The sequence below is a fragment of the Aquarana catesbeiana genome, linkage group LG03, assembly GCF_042186555.1.
Source record: "Aquarana catesbeiana isolate 2022-GZ linkage group LG03, ASM4218655v1, whole genome shotgun sequence".
Classification (NCBI taxonomy): domain Eukaryota; kingdom Metazoa; phylum Chordata; class Amphibia; order Anura; family Ranidae; genus Aquarana; species Aquarana catesbeiana.
The window spans coordinates 744879660-744887874 of NC_133326.1; the positions used below are offsets into that span (position 1 = coordinate 744879660).

At 45.4% G+C, this 8215-nt stretch overlaps 1 protein-coding gene across 5 annotated transcripts in view; it reads right to left on the reverse strand.

Annotated features, from left to right (window-relative positions):
• DLG4 (discs large MAGUK scaffold protein 4) overlaps positions 1-8215 on the reverse strand; it is a 377913-nt gene that overhangs the window by 176225 nt on the left and 193473 nt on the right. The gene's annotated exons all lie outside the window — the stretch shown is intronic.

Genomic DNA, 8215 nt, shown 5'->3' on the forward strand with positions numbered 1-8215 from the left:
CGCACCCCCACCACAATGTACAATCCTACCGCACCCCCACAATGTACAATCCTACCGCACCCCCAGCACAATGTACAATCCTACCGCACCCCCAGCACAATGTACAATCCTACCGCACCCCCACAATGTACAATCCTACCGCACCCCCAGCACAATGTACAATCCTACCGCACCCCCAGCACAATGTACAATCCTACCGCACCCCCAGCACAATGTACAATCCTACCGCACCCCCTCCACAATGTACAATCCTACCGCACCCCCACAATGTACAATCCTACCGCACCCCCACAATGTACAATCCTACCGCACCCCCAGCACAATCTTCAATCCTACCGCACCCCCGCCACAATCTACAATCCTACCGCACCCCCGCCACAATGTACAATCCTACCGCACCCCCACCACAATGTACAATCTTACTGCACACCCAGTACAATCTACAATTGTAAAGTTGTATTTGTGAGTGGAAATGTAGAATGTAATTGGCTAAATCATGGGATGCGCTTAGGAGTGTTCAAGCTCTAGTACACGCCCCTTTTGTATGTGTAGCTCAGGGGCCGGGAATGCCTTGGCCCCTTATGATTGCAGTGTGCAGTCATGTCTGCCGATAATGGGGTACCACCTGTCCCCCTGCAAGGGACCCAAGCACAGAGGGGGACCTGGGCAGCAGGGGGAATTGGATGTGGGCAGGACAGGGAGGATGATTGGCAGTTACAGGAATGATGCCCTGTGCAGCTCTCTGAAGCAGCTTAAAGATGGTTTCTCCTCTCCCTCCCATTGGCTTTCAGCTACTGGAGGGAGAGAAACATGGGGCATCAGTTCTGTAATTTCCATCCACCTCATGGCATTGATCCACCTCCGTGTTCTGCCCACATCTGATTTCCCTTGCAGGCTACTGTGTGCCCCCCACAGTGCTGCTGGCTTTTCTCTCCTGCCTGCTGCTGTGAGCACACAGGGTGATGTTCAGGATGGAGAGCGGGGGAAGGGGACAGTACATGTGTTATTTACTGGCCCCTTCCTTTAATGAAGAATCTGTGTCCTCAATTCCTTTCTCAAAGGTGAGATGCCAGGGGTGCCCTGGATATTTCACCCAAGCCCCACAACAGCCTTGTAAAATAAAAAGAAATGTAAAAAATTGTTTAACCGCTTTCCACCCGGCCACTGCACATAAACGGCTGGGTGGGAGCTTCCCCGATCTGACTGGACATACCCATATGTCCTGTCATAATGTGGGCCATGCAGCAGCATGATCCTGTGATGCCTGTCTCCCTTGGTCAAAGCAGATCACAGATTGAGACATGGGCACTGTGATTGGCCCTCCCAATCACATGGTGGCTGTGTCTAATCAGCCATCAAACAGTGTAGCTCTCCCCACTGATTTTAGAGTTCAGTTACACAGAGGTCACACAGACTGCAGCAATCCCCACACACTACACCAAGTACCATCTGTCCCTGTCCAAGTGTCCCATCAACATCTGTACCAGTGTCCCATGAACATCTGTACCAGTGTCCCAAGAACATCTGTACCAGTGTCCCATCAACATCTGTACCAGTGTCCTATCAACATTTGTACCAGTGTCCCAAGAACATCTGTACCAGTGTCCCAAGAACATCTGTACCAGTGTCCCATGAACATCTGTACCAGTGTCCTATCAACATTTGTACCAGTGACCCATCAACATCTGTACCAGTGTCCTATCAACATCTGTACCAGTGTCCTATCAATATCTGTACCAGTGTCCCATCAATATCTGTACCAGTGTCCCATGAACATCTGTACCAGTGTCCCATCAATATCTGTACCAGTGTCCCATCAACATTTGTACCAGTGTCCCATCAACATTTGTACCAGTGTCCCATCAACATCTGTACCAGTGTCCTATCAATATCTGTACCAGTGTCCCATCAACATCTGTACCAGTGTCCCATCAACATTTGTACCAGTGTCCCTTCAACATCTGTACCAGTGTCCCTTCAACATCTGTACCAGTGTCCCATCAACATTAATAACAGTGTCTCATCAACGTCTGTACCAGTGTCCTATCAACATTTGTACCAGTGTACCAATGCACAAAAATATCTGCAATAGTGTTCAATTGTAACATCAACATCTGTCAGTGTCCGCTGGTGGACGATCAACATTTGTCACAGTGTACAAGTGAACAAAAACATCTGCACCAGTGTCCCAATAACATCTGTACCAGTGTCCCAATAACATCTGTACCAGTGTCCCATGAACATCTGTACCAGTGTCCCGTGAACATCTGTACCAGTGTCCCATCAACATCTGTACCAGTGTCCCATCAACATCTGTACCAGCGTACCATTAATATCTGTACCAGTGTTTCATCAACATTTGTACCAGTGTCCCATCAACATCTGTACCAGTGTCCCATCAACATTTGTACCAGTGTCCCATCAACATCTGTACCAGTGTCCCATCAACATCTGTACCAGTGTCCCATCAATATCTGTACCAGTGTCCCATCAACATTTGTACCAGTGTCCCATCAACATCTGTACCAGTGTCCCATCAACATTTGTACCAGTGTCCCATCAACATTTGTACCAGTGTCCCTTCAACATCTGTACCAGTGTCCCATCAACATTAATAACAGTGTCTCATCAACGTCTGTACCAGTGACCCATCAACATCTGTACCAGTGTCCCTTCAACATCTGTACCAGTGTCCTATCAATATCTGTACCAGTGTACCATCAATATCTGTACCAGTGTCCCATGAACATCTGTACCAGTGTCCTATCAACATTTGTACCAGTGACCCATCAACATCTGTACCAGTGTCCCATCAATATCTCTACCAGTGTACCATCAATATCTGTACCAGTGTCCCATGAACATCTGTACCAGTGTCCTATCAACATTTGTACCAGTGACCCATCAACATCTGTACCAGTGTCCTATCAACATTAATAACAGTGTCTCATCAACATCTGTACCAGTGTCCCATGAACATCTGTACCAGTGTCCCATCAATATCTGTACCAGTGTCCCATGAACATCTGTACCAGTGTCCCATCAATATCTGTACCAGTGTCCCATCAACATTTGTACCAGTGTCCCATCAACATCTGTACCAGTGTCCCATCAACATTTGTACCAGTGTCCCTTCAACATCTGTACCAGTGTTCCTTCAACATCTGTACCAGTGACCCATCAACATCTGTACCAGTGTCCCATCAACATCTGTACCAGTGTCCCATCAACATCTGTACCAGTGTCCCATCAACATCTGTACCAGTGTCCCATCAACATCTGTACCAGCGTACCATTAATATCTGTACCAGTGTTTCATCAACATTTGTACCAGTGTCCCATCAACATCTGTACCAGTGTCCCATCAACATTTGTACCAGTGTCCCATCAACATCTGTACCAGTGTCCCATCAACATCTGTACCAGTGTCCCATCAATATCTGTACCAGTGTCCCATCAACATTTGTACCAGTGTCCCATCAACATCTGTACCAGTGTCCCATCAACATTTGTACCAGTGTCCCATCAACATTTGTACCAGTGTCCCTTCAACATCTGTACCAGTGTCCCATCAACATTAATAACAGTGTCTCATCAACGTCTGTACCAGTGACCCATCAACATCTGTACCAGTGTCCCTTCAACATCTGTACCAGTGTCCTATCAATATCTGTACCAGTGTACCATCAATATCTGTACCAGTGTCCCATGAACATCTGTACCAGTGTCCTATCAACATTTGTACCAGTGACCCATCAACATCTGTACCAGTGTCCCATCAATATCTCTACCAGTGTACCATCAATATCTGTACCAGTGTCCCATGAACATCTGTACCAGTGTCCTATCAACATTTGTACCAGTGACCCATCAACATCTGTACCAGTGTCCTATCAACATTAATAACAGTGTCTCATCAACATCTGTACCAGTGTCCCATGAACATCTGTACCAGTGTCCCATCAATATCTGTACCAGTGTCCCATGAACATCTGTACCAGTGTCCCATCAATATCTGTACCAGTGTCCCATCAACATTTGTACCAGTGTCCCATCAACATCTGTACCAGTGTCCCATCAACATTTGTACCAGTGTCCCTTCAACATCTGTACCAGTGTTCCTTCAACATCTGTACCAGTGACCCATCAACATCTGTACCAGTGTCCCATCAACATCTGTACCAGTGTCCTATCAACATTTGTACCAGTGTACCAATGCACAAAAATATCTGCAATAGTGTTCAATTGTAACATCAACATCTGTCAGTGTCCGCTGGTGGACGATCAACATTTGTCACAGTGTACAAGTGAACAAAAACATCTGCACCAGTGTCCCAATAACATCTGTACCAGTGTCCCATCAATATCTGTACCAGTGTCCCATCAATATCTGTAGCAGTGTCCCATCAACATCTGTACCAGTGTCCCATCAACATCTGTACCAGTGTCCCATCAACATTTGTACCAGTGTTCCATCAACATCTGTACCAGTGTCCCATCAATATCTGTACCAGTGTCCCATCAATATCTGTAGCAGTGTCCCATCAACATCTGTACCAGTGTCCCATCAACATCTGTACCAGTGTTCCATCAACATCTGTACCAGTGTCCCATCAATATCTGTACCAGTGTCCCATCAACATTTGTACCAGTGTCCCATCAACATCTGTACCAGTGTCCCATCAACATTTGTACCAGTGTTCCATCAACATCTGTACCAGTGTCCCATCAATATCTGTACCAGTGTCCCATCAATATCTGTACCAGTGTCCCATCAACATTTGTACCAGTGTCCCAATAGTGTTCAATTGTAACATCAACATCTGTCAGTGTCCGCTGGTGGACAATCAACATTTGTCACAGTGTACAAGTGAACAAAAACATCTGCACCAGTCTCCCAATAACATCTGTACCAATGTCCCATCAACATCTGTACCAATGCACAAAAACATCTGCAATAGTGTTCAATTGCAACATAAACATCTGTACCAGTGTCCCATCAACATCTGTACCAGTGTCCCATCAATATCTGTACCAGTGTCCCATCAACATCTGTACCAGTGTCCCATCAACATATGTACCAGTGTCCCATCAATATCTGTACCAGTGTCCCATCAACATATGTACCAGTGTCCCATCAACATCTGTACCAGTGTCCCATCAACATCTGTACCAGTGTCCCATCAACATTTGTACCAGTGTCCCATCAACATCTGTACCAGTGTCCCATCAATATCTGTACCAGTGTCCCATCAATATCTGTACCAGTGTCCTATCAATATCTGTACCAGTGTCCCATCAACATATGTACCAGTGTCCCATCAACATCTGTACCAGTGTCCCATCAACATATGTACCAGTGTCCCATCAACATCTGTACCAGTGTCCCATCAACATCTGTACCAGTGTCCCATCAACATTTGTACCAGTGTCCCATCAACATTTGTACCAGTGTCCCATCAACATCTGTACCAGTGTCCCATCAATATCTGTACCAGTGTCCCATCAACATATGTACCAGTGTCCCATCAACATCTGTACCAGTGTCCCATCAACATATGTACCAGTGTCCCATCAACATCTGTACCAGTGTCCCATCAACATCTGTACCAGTGTCCCATCAACATATGTACCAGTGTCCCATCAACATCTGTACCAGTGTCCCATCAACATCTGTACCAGTGTCCCATCAACATTTGTACCAGTGTCCCATCAACATTTGTACCAGTGTCCCATCAACATCTGTACCAGTGTCCCATCAATATCTGTACCAGTGTCCTATCAACATTTGTACCAGTGTACCAATGCACAAAAATATCTGCAATAGTGTTCAATTGTAACATCAACATTTGTCAGTGTCCGCTGGTGGACGATCAACATTTGTCACAGTGTACAAGTGAACAAAAACATCTGCACCAGTGTCCCAATAACATCTGTACCAGTGTCCCATCAACATCTGTACCAGTGCACAAAAACATCTGCAATAGTGTTCAATTGCAACATAAACATCTGTACCAGTGTCCGCCGGTGGACGATCAACATCTGTGACAGTGTAAAAGCGCACAAAAAACATCTTTCAGTGTACCAGTTTCCCACCAATAAATAAATACAAAATTAAAAGTGCTTCCCCCCTCCCCCGTGCTCACGTTGGTCCCGTACGCATATATAAACGGCAATCACACCACACATGCGAGGGATCGCCATGAATGTCAGAGCAAGAGCAATAATTCTAGCACCAGACCTTCTGTGTAACTCTAAACTGGTAACAATAAAGGCTTATAAAGCGTCGACCTATGAAGATTTTTAAATACTGAAGTTAGGTGCCATTTCACAAGTGTGCACAATTTTGAAGTATGATATGGTTGGCATCTATTTACTTGGCACAACACTATCATTTGGTATTATATTGTCTTTGTGTGCACTGAAATTCATTAAAGTGTATTTATGCGTTAGTGTAAAAATTGAATTTGAAAAAACGCTGTGCAAATACTGTGTGACATAAAAATTTGCAAAACCCAGAATTTTATTCTCTAGGGCCTCTGCTACAAAAATATATAATGTTTGGGGGTTTGAAGTAATTTTCTGGCAAAATACTAGAAAATGAGTGTCAGAAGGAGGCCTGGTCTTAAAGTGGATAACGCCGGAAGGTGCTCCTTAGATGTTGGGCCTCTCTATGTGGTCCAGCTGTGAAAAGGTCTCACACATGTGTTATCGCCATACTCAGGAGGAGTAGCAGACTGTATTTTGGGGTGTAGTTGCAAGTATGCATATGCCCTGTATGAGAAATAACTTGTTAATATGACATTTTTGTGAAAAAAAAAACATTTAATTTCTTCAGTTTCCAAAAAATTGTGGGGAAAAAAAATACAACTTCAAAAAACTGGCCATGCCTCTTACTGAATACCTTGGATGGTCTACTTTCCAAAAAGGGGTCACATGAGGACATTTGTACTGTCCTGGCATGTTAGGCCTCAAGAAATTAGATCGGCCATCAGTACATCAGGATCGATCGATTGATCAGATATATATCCCATGGTTGTGGACTCTATATCTTTCCTACAGACTAAATAATTGAGCCAGGAGCTAGCTAAATTGCCTGTGTTATTAGAGGACACTCGACAGCATCTGCCACAGTGAGGCTGTTGCCTCTAGTGCTCAGCCTGGGATCTGCCTTGTCACATCCTGAATGCAGAGTGAGTGAAAACTTACAGAAGAGTGGAGGATCTGGGGACATGTAGTCCAAAGAGCTCAAATCAACACTGAACCTGAATCGTTGTGAAATACAAGTTCTGGCTGGAGGAAGAGAACAGAATGCTGGGAGAGAAGATAATTAGCGTGGGGGGAGGAGGAGTCTCTCTCTTGGGACCATGGCCTAGATCTGAAAGCAGTGACTTGGACAGTCGGGAGATTGTGGCTGTGCTGCGGCCTATGCAGAGAGTGAGTGCAAATGCGGGAGCACCTGCTGTAAGCAACATCTGATCGTCGGGTGACAGCCAAGAGGTCAGCCGCACCACCTGCATCACAGATCCAGCTGGACTGCAGCACAGAGCGGCACAGCGCTGTCCTTTGAGCCCAGATTCTGCGGAGGCCTGTTGTAATATATTAACGCCATTTCTCTTGAGTGGGGTATCGCTGGGATTGGTGAGTGGGCACGTGCCCATCCTCTTTACACCGAAGGACACTGCATGCAGACACCATTCACTTTACCAAGCTCTGTAAGGAGACACATCCATTTGTTTCTACATGATGCTGTATTCACCAAAATTGCCAAGTCACATTGGGCCAGTTTAAAAGAGTGAGCTGAAGAAACAAGCCTTCTACCTCAAAGGACTACTATATATCCCCCCACTCCCACAAGGGACAGGAACATGTGGGTGTCTATCTAGGCCTGTAAAAACCAGGAACTTTCTCTATTAGAGACCAGGGTCAAAATCTCTAGAAGTTCCTCATTAAATTGTAATTCGTGTTCGTGTTATTATTGGGGCTTAGAGTTGGGCAAACGGTTCAGGCAAAGCAAAAGTTCGGCCCGAACATCGCCTATTCACCAATTTGCAGGTCTTGTGCTGCACAGTGCATTCTAAGCCCTGATTGAGCAAAGTTTTGCCCAATCAGGGCGCAGTGACTAGCTGGTTGTTAAGGAGTTTGGCTTCCCCCGCTGACAGCTGAATAAAACAAACATTGCTGGCAAAAAAAAAGTGGGAAAAAAACAGCATAG